Below are 21756 nucleotides of genomic sequence, written 5' to 3' on the forward strand. Positions count from 1 at the left end.
TGGTCTCTGACACTTACTAGTTGAGTGACCAATTAAAGTTATTTAACCTTGTTTTCCTCCATTTCATCATCTGAAAAATGAACTGGAGAAGGAATAGTAAACCACTTCAGCATCTTTGTAAAGAAAACACCAAATGGGGACATGAGTCAGACACAACTGAAATGATTGAGCAGCCACAACGGCAATGAGGGGTCTTAGAGTTAGATGGAAACATGTAAGGATGCTGGACCATTGAGAGCTATAAATTCACTGTTTGTTCAAAGTGACTATCATGTACCCAATATAATAAGTCTGGAGAGTGGCTGGTCTCAGTTTTTTCTTCTCTAAAATGAGAGTGTCAGATTAAGTGCTCACTAAGGATCCTTTCCTTATTTTATGAGTACTTATGAGCATTTTATGACTGTTCATTTTAAAATGTAGCCAAAGCATTTTCATCTAAATTAAACCTGCAAGCTGTGCCCACAAATGGGCAGCATGCAGAGAAGAATGAACTTCCCCAGAATGATTCACAGACTCGTATAGTTCAAAGGGACCTCAGAGAATCCAAGGTCATCTCATCAAGCCCCTTCACTCAATGCAGATATTATTTTGATGCCATCTCAAAGAACTGATCATCTAGCTTGTTCTGAAGCATGATTTCCAAAGATATTTATTCAGTCAGTCATTTTTCTGGGTCATCTCTCCCTCCATATCTGTGAGCATAGTATTCTCTTTTCAGTAGAATGCTTCCCTGTTCCTTCAATGTGACTGGACTTGGTGATTTCATTGGTATAATAAAACTTCCAGGTAAGGAAATTCCCTTTACCAGAACAAGTCAGGACTTCATCGAAACTTATTATGTTAGAGAGCTATCTGGGAATATTCAAAGGCTGTGACTTGATCAAGGTCACACAGCATGTTGCAAAGGCAAGATGTGAACCTAGGTCTTCTTGACTGCGATCTACCAGATCATGCTGCCTCTCCCAATGAACTTGTGATGTTTATGTAGCTCTTCAAAATTTGCAAAGCATTTTACATCTATGGTCTGTATGTTTTGATCTTTAAAATTACATTTTGAGGTAAATACTATGGATAATTACCATTTTACAGATGCAGAAACTAAGGCAAAGAGAGGTTAATTGACTTATCCAATAATCACCCAGCTAATAAATGTTAGAACTGACATTCAAACAAGGTCTATCCAGACTTCCAGTCTACCACTCATTCTACAATGAAACTCTGCCTTGGTAATCATGTGCCTCATGTCCTTAAAGATCAAATTCAAAGTTGACACCCTTGCAGCCTAGCAATTCCAGATTTCCAACTCTTTTACAAAGCAGTAGTTATGAAAATGACCTGCTACTGACTAAGAAACAGAGTAGTGGATTAGTGGAATAGAGTAGGTACACAACACACAATAGTAAATGACCATAGTAATCTAGTGATTGATTAACTCAAAGATCCAAGCTTTTGGGATAAGAACTCAGCATTTGACAAAAATTGCTGGGAAAAACTGGAAAGTGTTTTGGTAGAAACTGGATATAGAGCAGGCTGACACCTCATGCTATATATAATGATAAGATCAAATGGATAAATGCTTTAGACATAAAGAAAGCAATCATAAGAAAATTAGGGGAGCATGGAAAAATGTATCTTTCAAACTTATGATTAAAGGAAGAGTTTATGACCAAACAAGAGACAGAGGGAATTACAAAAAGTAAAATGGATCATTTTGATCACATGAAATTTTAAGAGGTAATGTTCAAACAATGTAGCCAAAATTAGAAGGAAAAGAGTAAACTGAGGAAAAAATTTTGCAGGAAGTTTCTCTGACAATGGTCTCATTTCTCAAATATATAGGGAACTGAGCCAAATATGTGTGTGTGTGTGTGTGTGTATGTGGTGTGTGTGTGTATAGATATAAAAAGAGAGCAAGACATTCCCCAGTTGATAAATGGTCAAAGGATATGAATCAAAAGGTAGTTTTTAGAAAAAGAAATCAAAACTATCAATAATCATATGAAAAAATGTTCTAAGTCAATAATGATTGTTTCTTGTTGAATGAGTTCAGTTGTGACTGACTCTTCATGACCCCATTTGGGGTTTTCTTGGTAAAGATTATTGGAGTGGTTTGCCATTTATTTCTCCAGCTTGTTTTACAGATGAGTAACTGAGGCAAACAGGGTTAAGTGAATTTCCCTGGGTCACATAGCTAGTAAATATCTGAGGCCAGATTTGAACTTAGGTCCTCCTGACTCCAGGACCAGTGCTCTATACACTACACCACCTAGTTGCTTTAATCTCCTGATTACAGAAATGCAAATTAAAATAATTCTGAGATTCCACTTCGTAGTCATCAGATTGACTAATATGACAGAAAAGGAAAATGACAAATGCTAGAGGGGATGTGGAAAGATTGGGACATTAATGCGTTAATGATGGAGTTGTGAACTAGTCCAACCAATTTCAAGAACAATTGGAACCATGCCCAAAGGGTTACAAAACTGTGCATACCGTTTGACCCAGCGAAACCACTACTAGATCTGTATTTCAAAGAGATCAAAAAAATTGCAAAGGGCTTAGCTGTACAAAAGATATTTATAACAGCTCTTTTTGTTTTGGCAAAGAATTGGAAATTGAGTGGAGGCTCATCAATTGTTGTCAGAAGGTTGCTTATATGGCAGGAGTCATCCACCATTCTGGAGCTCATTGCTGCCCCCAGTTTAGCATGGGATGTTTTGAATAGTTGCACAAATATATTCGATGACTCAAATAAAGATATAGATTGTATACTTATCAAATCTGCAATTGACACCTTTCCCATCTGATACATTATCCAACAGCCTGTGTGTGAACCTTAAGATAGTTTTTTTTTAAATAAAGACAGAATAATTTCTTATTCAACAATGATTATATATTAGTATGAATGTATCTTATGTCCTCAACTACGTTACAAAATTCTCAAGATTCATTTTCTTTTAATTCCTAGTGTCTGATATGTCTATATGCGCATAGACACACGTCTATATGTATATTGTGTAAATGTCTGATATATGTGTGTATATGTATATATACTTACATATATATACATATGTATGTGTGTGGATGTATAGTTGGTCTTTTGTTCATGTGCCTTTATTTTCAAAGAGGGCCAGTGACATCACAGTCTGATATCTTGACCTGCCCTAAGTGAGACAGAGTTACACAAAGTTTTCAGCTTCTGTCTCTTTTCAAGAATCATCAAAGATCGCTGGCAAGACAAAACCAATGAATGACAATGGTCCAAGATTCAGTGAATGGAGTGTAATGTCTTTGATATCTGACCAAGCTCTAAGTACTACCCAGCACCTGCTTCTGTTCCTATCATGGCCACTGGAACAAATTGTTTTCATCTCTCCATTCTGCCAGGGAAGTCTTCACATGCTTGGATAGGCATCCCCCATAACTCACCAATGGTTTTGAGGTATACCAGTTACCCTCAACCTAAGTTAGCCTTTCTGCTGAGATGTTTATGAGTGTGGCTTCTGCACATGCTACAGTTTTTTGGAACCACAGGTGATAATTGAGTGCCAGGTAGATACCAAAGATTGATGAACAGCCCTGAAAAATGACTTGGCAAGCCCTAAGCCAGAGATGCTAGTTCTCTCTGAACACCCAAATACTTTGAATAAAGATCCTAAACAATACATGTGAAATACTTCATTCTCTTCTTGCATAGATTATATTGAACTTGTTTTTCCTTTTTGAATATAATTTTTCATAAAAAGATCAATTGTTAGACTCTAAAAAAGCAATAATCTAACATGAATTCCAAATGTAGAGACAGCAGATTTTCAATATTTCAGAGGAAAAGGATAAGTCTGATCCCATAAACTCACTTTGGGAGAAAAAGGAAAAATCTCATGAATGACATTCAAAAGACACAGAAAGAAACAATTCTCATGAGAAGGAAAATGTGAATTGTCTAAAGACACTGATGCAGATGTACAGAAAACTCATCAACCACTTTAGATTTTAAAAGGATTCATACAAAATCAAGGATAGGTAACAGAGGATCAATATGAAAGTGTAGATCAAGCCTCTAAGAAGTATCAGAAGTGCTAAACCCTGAATGAGCTGAGGCTGTCAAAGAAAACTATGAACAAGAATGATAATTTTTGTTTTCTGTTTGTGTTTGTTTTCTGGGGTTTTTTTGTTGTTGTTGTTGTTTTGTTTTTTTGGCAAATTTAAGATAAGTTGGAAGGTTACCAAAGGATAGGGCTTCTGATCCAGGTGGATGGGATGATGATAACTGTTCAAAGAGAGGAGAAAGAGCTATTCAATTCTCATTTTGATTCTGTTTTCTCTACCGAGAAAGACCTTCAAATGAGAAAGAACAGAACAAAAGCTGCAAATAGAGATTTGAACCTCAAGACAAGAAAGGATTGTTCATCTAGCTTGTACTGAGGTGCCTTTGATGAATTCAAGACTTCATCCTTCAATACTGAAAGGCCTGGAGAATGGAGTTATTGAGCTGCTGTCAATGAAATTTGAAAGATCATGAATATAGAAGAGGTACCATAGCCCAAGAGAAAGTCAATTGTTCTGATTTTCCTTTTCTCCTTTTTTTAAGGAGTGGGAGAGAAAATAGAATGGAACCTTCAAAAAATAGGTCACGGTGCATGGTTTTGATTCCTAACAAAATTCTAGAATAAAATATTAAAGAGATGATTCCAAAAGACCTAGAAAATATCTTCCTTTTTGACACTGACCAAATGTGTAGAGCATGGGATTTTCATGAATGTAGTTCACTCAAATTTCAGCAAAATGTTTGCTAAAAAATCTCATACTATTCTTATAGGGGAAAAAAAGGAAAGATATGAGCTAGATTAAGGTACAACTAGATGTATTTGGAATTGGTTGATGTCACATTGGAAGGACATCTATAGTAGAGTGTCCCAGGGATCTGGGCTTGGTCCTGACTTGTTTTAACATTATTCAACAATGACTTGAATCAAGGCATAGATGGCATGCTCATCTAACCTCCAATGACACAAAGCTTGGAAGGGTAACTAATGCAACAAATGAGAGTGTTAGGATGAAAAAAGGTCTTGATGGGGTAGAATATTCGGTTGAATTTAAATGAGATGAAATTTAATAGTGCTAATATAAGGGCATCTAGGTGGCACAGTGGATAGAGTGCTGGACAAGTCACTTAAACTCAGGTTATTTTTTCACCTGTAAAATGAGCTGGAGAAGAAAATGACAAACCACTCCAGTGTCTTTGCCAAGAAAATCACCAATGGGGTCACAAAGAGTCAAACATGACTAAAACAACTGAAAAACAACAACAAAAGTGATAATATAAGCATTTGGATGTCAAATAAGTTCCACTGGGTTTCAACATATAGATTTCACCTGCATCTACAAAAGAAGCCATATTGAAAAGGCAATGAAACAGACAAAGGAACAAGGTTTTTCGTGACCTTACAAGTTGAAACAAGTCAACAATGTGTTATGTCAATCACTGCTCCTCTTCTTTCTTGCCAGCCTAAAGATGCCTCTTTTCTGAGGTTTCTCATCCTAACTGGTAACTCTTTAGCCTGAACAACCATTCCATGAAGGTCCAAGCTATGCTCCTTCAGTCCTGGCAAGATTCATGCTCCAGACTTCTCTACTTCCTGGCTGATAGCCTTGCCCCATACCCAGGTACATTTTCCCTTTCCCATCCCTTTTCAACTTCCCTTTATGTATATCTCCACACACACACTAGAATGCAGATTGCTCGAGAGTAGGGCCAATCTTGTTAGCTTGTATTTATATCCTAAGTGCCCAGAACAAAATAAATATTTGATTAATGTTCTATCAATCTATTTATCTATTTTATTCATTTATCTGAAAAATTTTATTTATACTTGGGATGAATTAATAGAAGTGTTATTGTTCAGTCATGTCTGATTCTTCATGACCCCGTGGACTATAGGGTGCCAAGACTGTCTGAGGAGGTTTTCTTGACAAAGATACTGAAGTGGTTTGCCATTTTCTTCTCCAGCGGATTAAGGCAAACAGAAGTTAAGTCACTTGCCCATGGTCATATAGTTAGTATGCGTATGAGACCAGCTTTGAACTCAGGTCTTTCTGACTTCATGCCCAGTATTCCTATCTACATCTAGCAATTAGTATGGGGAATTTCCTCATCTGGGAGGACCTTATACCTTATACAGATCTTCAATTTATTCCTATCCTCCTATTATTTATACTGTTTTCCACCAAAACTCGTAGCTGTTCCTCAAACTCACCATTATCATAAATAAATCTGTTTATTTGTAGAGGCATGTGTTTTGAATGCATCCACTTTTCATCATGACTACTAAGGTTTCTTATTTTCTTTTAAGGTGAATCTCAGGGACCACTTCTTAAGCAAGGCTTCCTTTATATCCCCTTCCCTTCAACTGTCATTGTTCCCTTCCTCAAATATAAATATTCTTAGAGAATTTTATCTAATTCCTCCTTTGGTCCACTCCTTCATTTCCTACATTTACTATACTTAACTTTTATCTCTCAGGGAATGTAAACTTCTTGAGAGCAAGGCCCATTTTTGCCTGTGTTGAGGGGTGGGAAGGGTGACTAATTTCTTCCAGGGAGACACACTACAACCCATCTCTAACTGGGAAGTCTTGGAGAGATGCTGGAGAATGAAAAAAGTAAAGTGATTTGTTCATAGTCCCAAAGCTAGGACACATAACAGGTGGAATTTGAATCTAGGTTTCCATGACTTCAGATCTAAAACTCTTACCCATTATTCCATACAACTTTGTTATGTCTACACAATCAAAATAAATAAACAAAAGCAAAATAAAAAACCTGAAGTAGTCTACTCACAATAGTAGAAATGTACTGTATTTGGAGCTTGAAAGTCTGTGTTTGTAATATCGTAGAACTTGGCTTAGGAATCCTGGCCTTCTCAAAACCTATATAAATATTCAACAAAACCCACTTGGAAAAATGTTGACATCCTGAGTTCACCCCAATCATTTTTCCCTGAAAAATTTTCAGTTACTTTTCAGTACAGTAGCTTCCTTGTTGAGCTATGCTACCAAAATGCCATAAGCAGAGAAAATTTGCACTCCTGAGTATTTTTGAATCTCTTATAAACAGATATTGGCTGCAAGATTGTACTTGACTTCTCTTCTCCCTCAGCAACAATAATACCAATTAAAATGCAAAAACATTGCATTTTAAGCTTAGTGCTGATGTACCTTTCTAGTTCTATAGAGCAGAGATGCCAGCTGGGTCAAAGGTTCTTGCTTAATTGGCTGTACATAAGCAAAATGGAAGATCATCAGAAGATTTCAACCTGAGTCAAGTAACACCATGACTGCTCGTCCTGAAACTGTGGTAATTGATGCATCCCTATTCTTACATTCTCAGCTGAATTTGGGACATCTCCATAATTAGCCTGCACTGACATTATTGAAGTCAAACAAAACAGAAGCAACACCCTTAAGTTTAATAGAGGTAAAGACAATCTTCTATGGTGGCTTATAATTTGCTTGCTTGTTTCTGGCAATGTGTATGTGGGGAACAGAAAAATGAATTGGAAAATGAGGAAACATTGGTGGAGGTTGATAAAAATGAACAAAAACATCCTATTGTATTAGGGGCCATGCTTTGTACCACTTTGAATCAATGCAAAATCATGAACGCTTTTTCTATTCTGAAGGGCACTTCTTGTAGGATCCATTGACTTTTTTCAGAATGGTAGGAGATTTTAAATAATGGTTCTTTTCAGGGTATCCACCATCCTACTGATTTCTAAAATATCAAACAAAAGGTTTGAGTTCATTCTCACCAGGGTTTCTGGACCATCAAAAAGAATGAGGCATGATTGAGATCAGTGCTCTCACTGAAATAATGACTTATTCCTAGCAACATTCATAATGCATTGTGTTTATAATAGTTAAATTATTCATAAATTTGGAAAAGAAGGGGTTTTAAAATATTATTCAGGAGACTCCATCTCCTGACCTTGTGTCTTTTTATTGACTCTTCATCATGCCTGGAATGCTCTCATTCCTTGGTTCTGCTGCCTAGCTTCCCTGCTTTCATACAAGTCTCAACTCAAATGCAACCTTGTATAAGTGGAGTTTCTAGGTCCCACCACTGGCTAGTGCTTTTCCTCTGAGAGTGCCTCCAGGTTACCCCACGTTTATCTGTATTATACAGAGTTGTTTGTATTATGTCTCTATTTTTAGACTGGGAGATCACTGACATCGGAGTCTGATTTTGTTCTTTTTTAGTACATTATCTGGCATGTGATGAGCCCTTAATAAATGTTGACTTGCTTATGATCTGTGAGTGGGTGGGGTGGGAGGGTGAAGATGAATTTAATACTTGTGATTTCTTCAGTACTGAATTATGAAAATTCTTCCAGTGATTCAATCTTCTCTCAAACTTGTTCTAGATACTTGCCTGGGTCATTGAGAAGCTAAGTAACTTGCTTATGATCACAAAGATGGTATCTACAAAAGCTCAGGTGTTGTTTTCATGAACCTAATTCCAGAAAGGATGCCTTAGCAAAAATCTAGCTTGGAGTAAATCTCTAGACCTCTGCTGAGTTACTAAACTTACCATCCTTAAGGGATTTGTATTGCAATCCTGAGGGGCCAGCAGTTACATTTAGGAAAATATCACAAAGTTCTGGGATTCATTGTTTGTTTGCTTGAGGAGAAATTGCTGATCACCACAAGTGGCTTCTGCTAGCAATTGTTTGCCAATTTGGGAGCTATATTCACTATGATATTTAATTTCCTCTCAAGTTTTTCCTACTTATTCATTTCCCACCCTATAATTTTCAAGGAGGAAATGAAATATGATTTTCACTGATTAATGTCCATGTAACCATCATGCAAATTACAGATGAGAAGCACCTTCGCTGTGCTCCTCTAGGACCAAGGTCAGGTGGCAGCATGCTTTTTTGTTCTTGATGAAAGGAAAGGTATATATCCAAATATAATTTTCCTTCATGTCCTTTGTAGAAGATTCAATAACTGTCAACGGTTTCTAGAGAAGGCTATGACATGGATATTAAACTAGTACTTTTTATACTACTACAAGATTGGTTTTTGAAATTTACTTTAGAACTTTAGTGGGCAATTTATTATACTGGGAAGGTCTGAAAAATCACCCAGTATGATCCATGTCAAACTGCTTGGTCTTTTCCCCTTATGTCAGGGTACCTGAAGTTATATTAGTTTCATTGTTAAGAGTTTGAGAAGGAGGAGAAAGAGTGCGAAGAGTAAACAGAGAAAGGAGAAAATGCAGAGGAGAGGAAAATGAAGAATAAAGGAGAAAGCAGAGGAAGGAAAAAAAAGAGAAGGAAGGGGAAAAGGAGTAGGGAGGTAAAAATAAGGGGAAAGAGAGGAGGAGAAAGAACAAAGGAGTGGAACAGGATGGAGATAAGGGGAAGTGAAAAAAGATGGAGATTTATGAAATCGTACCCTTAAAGCTCAGAGGAACCTCAGAAATCATCTAGTCCAACCTTCTCACTTTAAAGATGAGATAGAGAGGTAAAAGCACCCATCCAAGGTCATCCAAGTAATAAATATCACATATAATAAAAATTAATAAAAATAAGTAGGGGAAAAGATATTCCAAATGGGTTTTGTAGTTCTATAGCTACTCATCATTCCTTCCTAGACTAGGCTGAGACAAAGGACTGATGTTGAAAGTCTATTAGGTTAAATGATGCTCTCTTAGATCTTCTTGCTAGACTACTCCAGGTAAAAGGATTCCTTCCTTTCTCTTCTAGATAAAGAGAGCTTTGGGTCCCTTGTTCTCCTAGCCCCTTTGCGGTATTCCCACCCCTGTCTAGCATGTTCTCCTTCCCCACCCTCACGCCCAATGGTGTGCTGGTAAATGTTGACCAACCAGTTCTGGGAAGGGAGTAGTGGGGTGGGAAGGGAGCAAGGGTAGGGAAATGTACCCACACTACACTTTTAAGCTTAATATGCAATATCAAAATTTTCTCCACAGGTTTCTTATATCTGGAAATCAACACAACAATAAATGAAGTTCTGATTGATAATGTTTGCAGATTTTCAAGGTGTAAATGTTCCCAATGAAAATACTTCACCCCAACTCTGCAAAACATACACTCAGCAATGGTTGTGGTTCGGGCAGTGGCCCATATAACCAGACCAGGTAAGCAGGACCATGAGTCTGAAAGCAGACTGAGAGTACTGCGCTTCCTTCTGGGATTGTAAAAAGAATTGTATTACTCTCTTTAGTGGAGGTACCACTGCATGTATACAGAAGACATCAGAGCTTCCTCCTAGTTTTTTTCCATGCACCCACTGACTTTGTCAAAAGTAACTTCATTCCCAAAGGATTCACTTACTAAGAGCCTGCTAGAGCTTCAAAATCAGGAATCATACAACTTATTTAGTATCTCTTCTGCACATACTTTTCATCTCCAAGGAAATGTAGAAGAATTCCATTGATTCAATAAGGATTTCGTTGGCCCTAGGGGTATATCTGCTAACTCCATGTAACTTTATTTGCAAGCCAAGCCCATTCAGCTCGGCTTCTAGCCAGCCATTTTTTAGGTTTTCCTGATTTTTGGTAGGGACAGAGAAAGAGAAGAGCTGGTAACAGAATGGGTCTTGGAGCCAAAGTAATTCCTCATTCAAATGGAACTTTTCTCATGTGTGTGTGTATGGGTATGTGTGTATGTGTGTGTGTGTGTGTGTGTGTGTGTGTGTGTGTGTGTAGTAGTAGTAGTAGTAGTAACAGTAGTAGTAGTAGTAGTAGTAGTAGTAGTAGTAGTAGTAGTAGTAACAGTAGTAGTAGTGGTAGTAGTAGCTATATGGTCTACTGGATAGAGATCAGGGAGGGGGGAGAGGTAGAGTCAGGAAGACCTGAGTTCAAATCTGACCTCAATCACTTCTTACCTATGTAAACTTGTAAGTCACTTAAATTGTCTGCCTCAATTTCCCCAATGTGTTGCTATGAGGTAATGTTTACAAAGCACTTACTTATTCTCTTCCTCTTCTGTTGTATGTGTGATATTTATATAGAATTATTTTCCCTGAACAAAAGCAAAACTAACTGCATAATGTGTATATAAAATCGGCCAGCCTTGGCCCTAAGAAGAGAGGAGGACATGAACTCCTTGTCTTCAGTGATGTGGGGCATTATGGGTATATAACATCGCCTATACTCTCAAACTGAGTGAATGTGTTAGTTACTTTTGCAGACCTGCTTTTTTTATCTTTCTTGTTTATTCTTTATTACTAGAAATGGCTCACTGGGTGGGAGAAGTGAAAGGGAGTAGATTTGGAAATAAAGACAAAAGTTTAAATTTAAAAAAAATTAAAAAGGAATTGATCTTTCATCTTCACTGGAAATATAGACAAGGAAATGGGCTTATATTGTCTTGAAAAGAATTTTGATTTGGCATAGAAAATGCCTGGCATTATGCATTTGGGGAAATACGCAGATATTTTCTGTTTCACTAATGGACCACATGTAAAAGTAGAAGTAATTTTTTTTCATGGGAGGGGGGCATTTCTCACTGAGACCCATGCAGCCCGAAATGGGGGACTTTTTCCAAAATACCACTGTGATCACAACCCTGAACAGACTGAGAAAGCCCTAAAACAGGTTGCTATGGGATACAGAAAAATAATATTAGCTAAAAATAGCATTTCTGAGATGGCTTAAAAGCTGTCTGATCTAAAGACTGAGAATGGACTAGATGACTTCCAAGTCACTTTTATTCTCACTGGATGTGTATATATGTATGTATTTTTGTGTGTATATACACATACATGCATGCATATATGTGTATATAGAGACATGCATGCATGTGTATGTGTGCATATGTGCATTTGTGTATATGTGTGTATATGTATATGTATACATACAAATGAGTGTATATATGTATGTGTAAATATATGTATATGTGTTTATGTTCATATACACACACATATATAGAGATTAGGTCAATAGGACAGGTCATTTGTTTCACTATCGTTAGAGAGAATACTTTTTATGATTGACCTATATGATCATAAGATAATGTCAATGAGAAGGTTTAGTAACCTTGACCAAATGTTAAGACCCACACAGCTTTACAAATATTCTTATCCATTCTCTTCATTTTTTATGTGAAGGATCTGAGACTCAATGACTTGCCCAAGGTCACAAGTTTATGAAGGGTTAGGATTGTTAGGGTTGTTATGCTGGGCCCCAGGGGGAAAATATAGAAGAAATGGATGAAAATTCTCATGATAATAATTTAGAACTGATGAAAGAAAAGGACACTAGACTTTATTTCAAGGGAGTAAATTCTCCCACACTTGAGGACTCATAAAAAAGGCTGTATGGACAAGCATAGTGGTACATGCCTATCATCCCTGGTACTGAGGATGCTGAAACTGATGGATTACTTGAAATTAGGATATTAATAACAATAACTAACATTTATATAGCACTTACTATGTGCCAAACATGTGCTAAGTGCTTTGCAAATGTCTCACCTTCATGACAAACCTGAGAGTTAGGTGCTATTGTTATCCCTGTTTTACAGATAAGGCAACTGAGACAAGCAGAGGTTAGGTGCTTTACCCAGTGTCAAACAGTTAGCAAGCATCTGAGGTTGGACTCGAACCTAGGTCTCTCTTGACTTTGGGTCCAGTGTCCTATCCACTATACCATCTGAGATCTGAGGTGCAATAAGGTTAAATCTGATCAGGTTCTCACACTAAGTATGGTACCAGTGTGGTGAATCTCTGATAGCAAAGGGCCACCAGGCTACCAAAAGAAGGCAGAAATTGGAAGCCCAAACTCAAAGCTTTCGTGTCTATCAACAATGAGGTCAGCCCTATGAGTGGCCAAGAAGATAAGAGAGACTAAATCACAAAAATAAAAAGGGGAAGTGGTGATTTGTCAACTATGTTATAGAAGGGAATACTTAGTGTCCTTCTGAGGACAATAAGATTCTGTTTCATTGAATTTTCACAAAAGTAAGGGTAGGAAATTCAGTAGTCGTTACCTCCATATTGGCCACTAAAAATTAACCTAAGTGTCGAAAGTTAACAACCCCTGTGCTACACAAATCACTGTGTTCTGATTCCTAAGATATTTGTTGTTAAGATCTCTTTTGCTAGTATCTATTTATAAGGATTCATGAGTATTCTTTCTCCTTTTTTCCTTACTATATTATCTAGAGTTAGTCATGGTTGATAGATGAAAACTTTTATTCTCCATTAAAAGAAAATACATTTCCACATCAAGAGATATTCTGAAAAGAATAAATTTCTCAGGAGAAAATCGTTAAAGTGGCAAAGTTAAAATCGTCTTAATGGGAAGATATTTTTAATGCCACCGCCCACTGTTTATCCTATGACATCTTTGCAGATCCCTTACTCAAATCTAATTTTATATTACTGATTAAGTATTTGTAAGATTTAGAACTGGTTTTCACCATTCTCTTAAGGATTGGGACATAAAAAATGAATCATATGTATTTCAATCCTATTTTTTAAATTCCTTTTTAATTTTCATTCCTATTTTTTCAATTTCTTTTAATTTTTTCTCCAAAAATGCTAGTCATACTCTCACACTTCAAGTCAAACAGCATTTAGAGAGGAGACAGCTTGGTTACAGGACCATTTTCTTAGCTCATCCAAAAAGGTAGATGACATGATGTGACAAATGAGCCCATCATCCCAGAGCAAGGGAGAAACAGATCAATTAACAACATATCAACCTTTAGCTTAGTAAATTCCAGGAAAGTATAGTTATTTAAGCCCTAGACAGGGGAGATCCCTTGTACTTCACAACAGCTGTGGGTAAGGATCCTTTCAAATTTTGAGATTTATGAATGAATGACTATTATAAAAACAGAAAACTGAGCATGAACCAAGGTCCTTTAGTGTCTTGGCAGGAGTCAGCTTGGCTAGGAAGCAAATTCTATTGACACTACTCCAGTTTCTAAGAGTTTTATTTCCTATTCTAAAGAGATCTACCCAAAGAAGCACTCATCAGAAAAGACCTGGGCCTTTGGATAAGGAAAACTTCAAGTAAATGTCAGGTAATTATTCATAATCCAAACCTCAATCAATCAATAAACATTCATTAAGCTCTTACCAAGGGTCAGGTAGTGTGACATATTGAATGAAGAGCTTTCCTAGGAGTCAGGAAGACCTGAGTTCAAATTCTGCCTCTGATTCACGCTGACTGTGTGACTCTAAACTGGTCATTTAACTTCTCATTGCCTTCAGGCAACTTCTCAGTTGCTGAGAAGGGCTCAGTCTACATTGGTGGAAGAATTTTTCCTCATTTGGGAATTCCTTGTACCAATAAAATTGTAGGTCCAGAACTTATGCAATGCCTTTGTGATAAGTATTAGGTATTCAAAGACAAAAGTAAATCAAATTCTTGTCCTTAAAGAATTTAGGCTGGGTCCAAGAAAAAAAAAATTATGAGGAGTCAAAACTAAGATCTAAAAGTGTGATCATCTAATGGCCCAACAAACATTCCTGATGAGGATGATTTTGTAGGCAGGACAGGATGCTCTATCATGGTGGACCTATTATTGCCTTTAGCTTTCAAAGATGGCCACACTTAATCTGTTTAATTCATCCCATAATAAATGCTAATACTAATCTTTGCTCTAGGTAGGACAATATTAAGAACATTGATTCCTTGGAATCAGCCAACCTATCTTGCCAGTACAGTTTACTTTATTTGAAATGGATTTGATTGTTGACATACACTTTAAAACTGTTTTAGGTTTACTTCCTTGCTACATTTTATCTAAATAGGTACAGGAAGGGTCCCAGTTGATACTAATGACAATATAGCAGGTAGCAATAAAAAGATATAAAAACTTTTCTCCAAAGCATATTTACTTTTACCTGATAGAATCAGAGATTCATGAAATAAGAAAGCACCTAGTTTCAGAAATTATCCTTTTGTCCTCCATCTTAGGGTAAATAGCATTTATTTATTTTTAGTTTTGAACATTCACCTCCATAAGTTTTCTTCTCCTTCCTCCCCCTCCTCACCAAAATAGTCTGTAATCTGATATATGCTCTACATATACATTACTATTAAACATATTTTCACATTAGTCATGTTGTATAGAAAAATTGTAATGAATGGGAGAAACCATGAGAAAGAAACAACAAAAGAGAAAATAGTCTGTTTCACTCTCCATTCAGACTCTACAATTCTTTCTCTGGATGTGGATGGCATTTTCCATCATGAGTCCTTTGGAATTGTTTTAGGTCCTTGCATTGCTGAGAAGGGCTAAGTCTATCAAAATCAGTCATTGCAGACTGTAGCTGTTACTGTGTACAATGTTCTCCTGGTTCTGCTCCCTTCACTCAATATCACTTCATATAAATCTTTCCAGGTTTTTCTGAAATCTGCCTGTTCATCATTTCTTATAGCATAAGAGTATTCCATTACACTTATATTCCTTGTTCAGCCATTTCCCAATTGATGGACATTCCTTCAATTTCCAGTTCTTGGCCACTACAAAGTGAGCTACTATAAATATTTTTGTACTTGTGAGTTCTTATTCCATTTTTATGATCTCTTAGGGATGTAGTCCTAGAAGTGATATTGCTCAGTCAAAGGGTATGCACATTTTTGTAGCCCTTTGGACATAGTTCCAAACTGCTCTCTAGAATGGTTGAATCAGCTCACAGCTCCACCAACAATGAATTAGTATTCCAACTCTCCTACATCTTCTCCAACATTTATCATCAACCTGTTTTGTCATGTTAGCCGATCTGATAGGTGTGATGTGCTACCTCAGAGTAGGACAAATAACATTTAAACCATCTTATACTGATAAGATTTTTCAAAAACTTTGGAGAAATGGATTCTGCATTCTTCTTTGTGAACCACTTGTGCTGAACACCCCTCATTTTCATGAAACCCTTTCTTATATTAAAAACAAAGCTCTTGGAATTCCAAGGTCATATGCATGACACCAATGCATCTAAATAAAAATGAAATATTCAATTATCTGGATATTTTGGACACAATTAATGAATCCATAGACATTTATCAAGTGCTTACTATTTACTAGATCCTATCTGTTAAGAGTTTACATTCTAGTATGGGTGTCCAGAGGTATTAAAAATGTCATGTATTTGTAAAATACCAGATGTCCGAATTTTCACCAGGTTTCAACATGATATGACACTGTAGAAAAAAATGTAACTTCATTTCTACTTGTGTTCAATGGAAAATGTAAAAGTATTAGAAGAATAATGAAAGGAGATACCAAGTAGAGCATCCATTCTAATATTCTATTTCTAACAATAGTTCTAAAGCATGGTAGAACATGTTTATTCTGAAATCTGTCTTAACAATTAAGGATATAATTTTATAGAGCAAAAAGCTGTATTTCCAAAATTGAAAGAAAATAAATTGATTCAGAAAAAACTATAGTAAATGTATTGATATCCAAAATCTATAAGAAACTGATACATATCTGTAAAACTACAAATATACGCTCCGTAGTGGGACAATGGTCAAAGGATATGAACAATATACTTAAGAGGAAATACACAATAACTCCAATTATATACAAAGAAATAGAAAAACAATAAAGAAATAAGTAATGAAATCAGGGCTAAAGGAGAGAAAATTTGAGTGGGCCTGAAAAAAGATACAGAACAAAATATCTTTGCTTATGCTGTATTTGACCCAGTCTTGTGAAAGACTAATGGTTTTGTTTATTTTTTCACACTTGATTCCATGCTTTCCTTATTGAGCATTAAGTTTAAATATAGAATATATTCTTTAAAATCAAGGACATATTTGTATAAGTCATTTCTCTCCAATAAAATATAAATCCCTTCAGGGGAAAAGGGAAGAAGAATTTATTAAGGGTGCTGGAGTCCTGCAAAGGTTCTGAGTGGAGACAAGCCAGTGTTGTTGGAATATATGCAAGTAGCCACTTCCTACATTAGGAGACAGGGCCAGATTAACACCTGAGCCCCAATCACCCCAGGAGATAGGGTAGCATCAATATCCAGTGCCAGGCTTTCTATGTCCCAGACTTTTTGGGAGAAAGGGCCAGACCAGTGGCCTGTGATTTGGCCTGTGGAACAGAAGGAGACAAACCCACACCCACACCTGGACAGTCCAGTGCCCATGCATTTAATGCCAAAACTATAGCAGAGCCACAAGGATAAAGGGCCAAGGCAGCACTTGCAAACTATGTGGGGTATTTACTGAAGAATCACTACCATCACAGTCAATACCATCTGGTTGAGGCCTCTCAGTATTATATCAAGGGATGAAACTAACTATGGGTTTTGGATTATGCAAGGAAGAGTCAGCTCAGTTCAAAATTTAAACTAGCTACCAGAAGACTGGACCAAAGCCAAGGAACCTCTGAAAAGGCAAGTTCAAACTTTACTTAGGGCAGCACAGTGGTAGATTCAACAAAACAGCCAACTTGCAGATAAACAAATTTGGAATCCAACTGAAAAAACTAGAAAGGCAACAACAACAATAAACCTACTAAATATCAAAATAGAAATCTTGAAAATCTAAGGAAAGATTAACAAAATAGAGAACAAAAATATTAAATTTATGAATAAAATTATGATATGATTTTTAAAATGATAATAATATAAACTGATAGCCAATCTGATTTTTTAAAAGAGAAGAAAAATTGTGCTAAAATGAAAAAGGAAAATTTGCAACAATTGAAGATAAAATAAAGGAAACAAACTATTTTGCCCAATGATATGTCAACAAAAATAACAGTAAAATATTTACAAAAATATAAAATACCTAGATTAACACAAAAGGCACAGAAGGAAATTGGTTATTTTGTATAACCCAGTATAGGCAAAAGAAAACAATCAATGACATTTCCTTTGGGGGAGAAGAAAAAGCCTAGAACCATATGGATTTATAGGTAGACTCCATAAAACATTTAAAGAATAATTAACTGTAATATTATATAAACTGTGAAGGTAGGACAAAAAAGATATTCTTTCAGACTCTTTATGATTCAAATATATTCTTCATTCCTAATTCAGGAAAAGACAAAGATAAGAAAACCACAATGACAAAAAACAGTGACATCCCTAATGAACATTAATGATAGTGAAACATTAGCAAAGAGACCAAAACAACATAATGTACCATGGACAGAGCTGCAAACTGGTCCAGTCATTCCAGAAATCAATTCAAAAGCTACTATACCTTTTGATAATAGCAAGATCACATTAAACCCATACTCCAAAGCGATCAAAGTGGAAAAGGAAGCATATGTACCCAAATACTTATAGCAACTCACTGTATTATAGCAAAGTATTGAAAGATAAATGGCATGTCCATTAACTGGAAATGGCTAAAATTATGGTATATGTGCATAACGGAATATTATTGCACTATAAGAAATGACTAAGGGAGTAATTTCAGAGAAACCTGGGAAGACTTATCTGAACTGATACATAGCAAAGTGAAAGGAGATAGGAAAATAATTTATATGATAATAATAAAATTATAAGGAGCTTTGAAGGACTTAAGAACTAGGATTAATGCAGTGAACTGCCATGATTCCAGAAGATTAATTCAGAGGATTCAAACATGTTACCCCCCTACTGAAAGAGAAGTGATATCTCAGGTTGGAAAATTAAATATAGATTTTCAAGCATAATCAATGTAGAGATTTATTTTGACTAACTAAGAATATTTGTTATAAAGATTTCATTTTTCCTTTTTTGGTGTTTTCTTCTCAATTTAAGGTAGAGAAATAGGGATGAAGAAAGCTGTCAAGGAGAAAATAAAGAAAATAGGTTCACTGAAACATTTTGGTTTTTTGTTAATTTTGTTATTTTAGAAGATAAATTAAGGAAGTCCAGAAGGAGTTACAGTAAAAGCAGGATAACTTTGAAAGTTGTATATTGAATTTAACATAAACTTTACAAAAAAAGAGCAAACTCTGTGAAAAGATTCACTCTTCATGCATAATCTTCTCTGTTCTACTGCGTATATAGACATACTCATCTTAGTTAATATTTGTTAACTTCACATTTTTTAAATGGAAGAAATAGAGGTAGTAATTATTTTTAAGCTAAGAAAGAAAATAATTGATGAGGATTCTTTCAGTGGTATGCTAGAGCCAATTTGTACAAATTCTGGAGAGCCAATTGTTAAATTTTCAATGTGAGCATTTACATGTAGAAATCAGCAAATGCTACAAATTAAAGCTTAAATTTGCTTATTGTGTAGACACATGTGATTTAGAATACGTTAATAATATAGATTAAAGTTGAAAGTATGCTCTGAGCACTTTGGTTTTTTTTAAGGCAGACAGCTGCTAAACATTTACTGGCATATGCCTGAATTCAGCTCTTTTGAAATGTGTTCTCTTAAGGAAGAACTATGGTATGCATTCACATATGTTTATGCCAATAAATCTATCTCTTGGTGCAGTGGATAGATCACCAGACCTGGAATCAGGAAGTCTCATCTTTCTGAGTTCAAATCTAGCCTCAGACACTTATGAGCTGTGTGACTCTGTGCAAGTCACTTACTCCTATTTGCCTTAGTTTCCTCATCTGTAAAATGAGTTGGAGAAGGAAATGTCAAACTACCCCATTATCTTTGCTAAGAAAACTCCAAACGAGGTCACAAAGGGTTGGACATAACTGAAAAACAACAAATGACATGTATTTTGTGTAGATAGCTCATGAAGACATAAAGAGGGAAAATGGGTCAGAAGTTACTTACTTTTATTTCAATGTAAGCAAGTCATATTGATTTCACATCTCTATTATTAGTGTAACACTAATTAGTCCTTCTATAAAAGATCAGAATGACTGTCTCTCAAGGTGGGACTAATGTCACTGAAGACCTTGGGAGTTATATTTCTTCCCAGCTAGGGAAAAGGTGAAGCAAACATAAAATCAGAACTAGAGGACAGAATTTTCCACCCCAGTGGAAGTTATTGGTGGGGTTTTTTTGCTTGTTTTTATTTTGTTTTTTAAAGGAGAGAGGTAGACAGATGGACAGGACAGAGATTGAGTCAGAAGACATCTGAGGGATAGCACTTTCTAGCCCCCTCCACCTCTCTAGTCTTGTAGAATAGCAGGATAGCAGTCACAAAAGCACTGGCTGTCCACTTCCTCCAAGCCTTAACTTCCTCCTTGGACACTAGAGATGCAAAAGCTAAAGCAATCAGGCATGAGACTAGGATGTTTTCTCCTTGATACCTGCTCATGTAACTGGAGCACTGAGGAAGAAAACAAAACAGATGCCAAGGAATTGGCTGACTTTATCTTTATCCCCTTCCTTATGGAACACAGGTGCAAATAGCCCCCATTTCTAAGTGTGTGTGCCAAACAGCTGGGCTTGCTCATGTCCTTGGCATTTCCTTTTGCTCATGTCCTTGGCATTTTCTTTTATCCCTTTGTTTGCAGTAGGAGGACGACAGACCACTCATCATGCAGAGCCACTCCATGGTCAAAATCTATGAGTCTCTGGCAGATCTTATCAGAAAAAAGTGGGTCATCTTTTGCAATTTCATAATATATTCTTAAGACTATTTGCTATCTCTGTATCATGCCAGATTAGATTGGCTTGAAATGACAGCTCATTTTAAAATTATGGGGTATTTGGCAAATAGGAAAATAAAGGTGTTTTCCTGTCCATTGCTCATAGGGGTATTTATTTATTTATTTTTATATTTTTCTACTTAATAGTATTTTCTTTTTTTCAAGATAGATTTCAACATTGGCTTTTATAAGATTTTGAGTTCCAATTATTTTTCCCTTTTCCCTTCCTCCTTCCTTTCCCCCCTCCACCAGACAGCATGCAGGTGTATATAGGCTATACATGTACAACCATATTAAACATATTTCCACACTAGTCATGCTGTGAAAGAAGAATCAGAACAAAAGGGAAAAACCATGAGAAAGAAAAACAAAGACAGAAAATGCTATGCTTTTATCTGCAGTAAGACTCCATAGTTCTTTCTCTGTATGTGGATAGAATATCCTGAGTCTTTTGTATTTGTCTCAAATCATGGTATTGCCGAGAAGAGCTAAGTCTATCAAAGTCAATCATTACACAATGTTGCTACTACTGTGCACGATATTGCTATTAATGTGTACAATGTTCTGGTTCTACTCACTTCACTCAGTATTAGTTTGCCAAGCCTAGCGGCCTGTGGGCTACCCGAGTCTTTTCTTACCTATCGCAGGTCTTCGGCTGGCCAAAACCGGATGCTCATATGAGAGAAAGGACGTTCCAGAGTCGAACAAGGGTTGAGCTTTATTTCAGGGTTTCAGTTACAAGTGCAGGGGATAGGGGGAAGGAGAGAGATATCTCCCAAAGAGGCAAAGATCTACAATTAGGGCTTAGGAATAAAAGTGTAAGTGGGGAGAGAGGGGGAGGGGAGAGAAGAGAGAGGAAAGTGAGGAGCCTAGTAAGCTCACACGTGGTCCTTCGCCCAAGAGACTTTTTCGGGCTTTCCTGGACCTACTTAAGCCCTCTGTCGCGTAGTTTACATATCAATATCGAGCCTGTTAGGAGACAACAGGTGTGTCCAATCCGGGACGACCTCGAGGGCAGGGAGACTCCACCCATCACCTATCTCCCGGGGAGAGGCGGAAATACCCGAGCTAGCCAAGCTAGCTCAGTCTGACCTTCTCGAATCCCTGCTGTTCATGGAGGGCCTCGTAAGACTCTAAGATTTAGAAGTCCCACTTTTACCCGCCCGAGACCGTCCACACGGAATTGAACTTCCAA

This window comes from Notamacropus eugenii, chromosome 6 (genome assembly GCF_028372415.1).
Source record: "Notamacropus eugenii isolate mMacEug1 chromosome 6, mMacEug1.pri_v2, whole genome shotgun sequence".
Classification (NCBI taxonomy): domain Eukaryota; kingdom Metazoa; phylum Chordata; class Mammalia; order Diprotodontia; family Macropodidae; genus Notamacropus; species Notamacropus eugenii.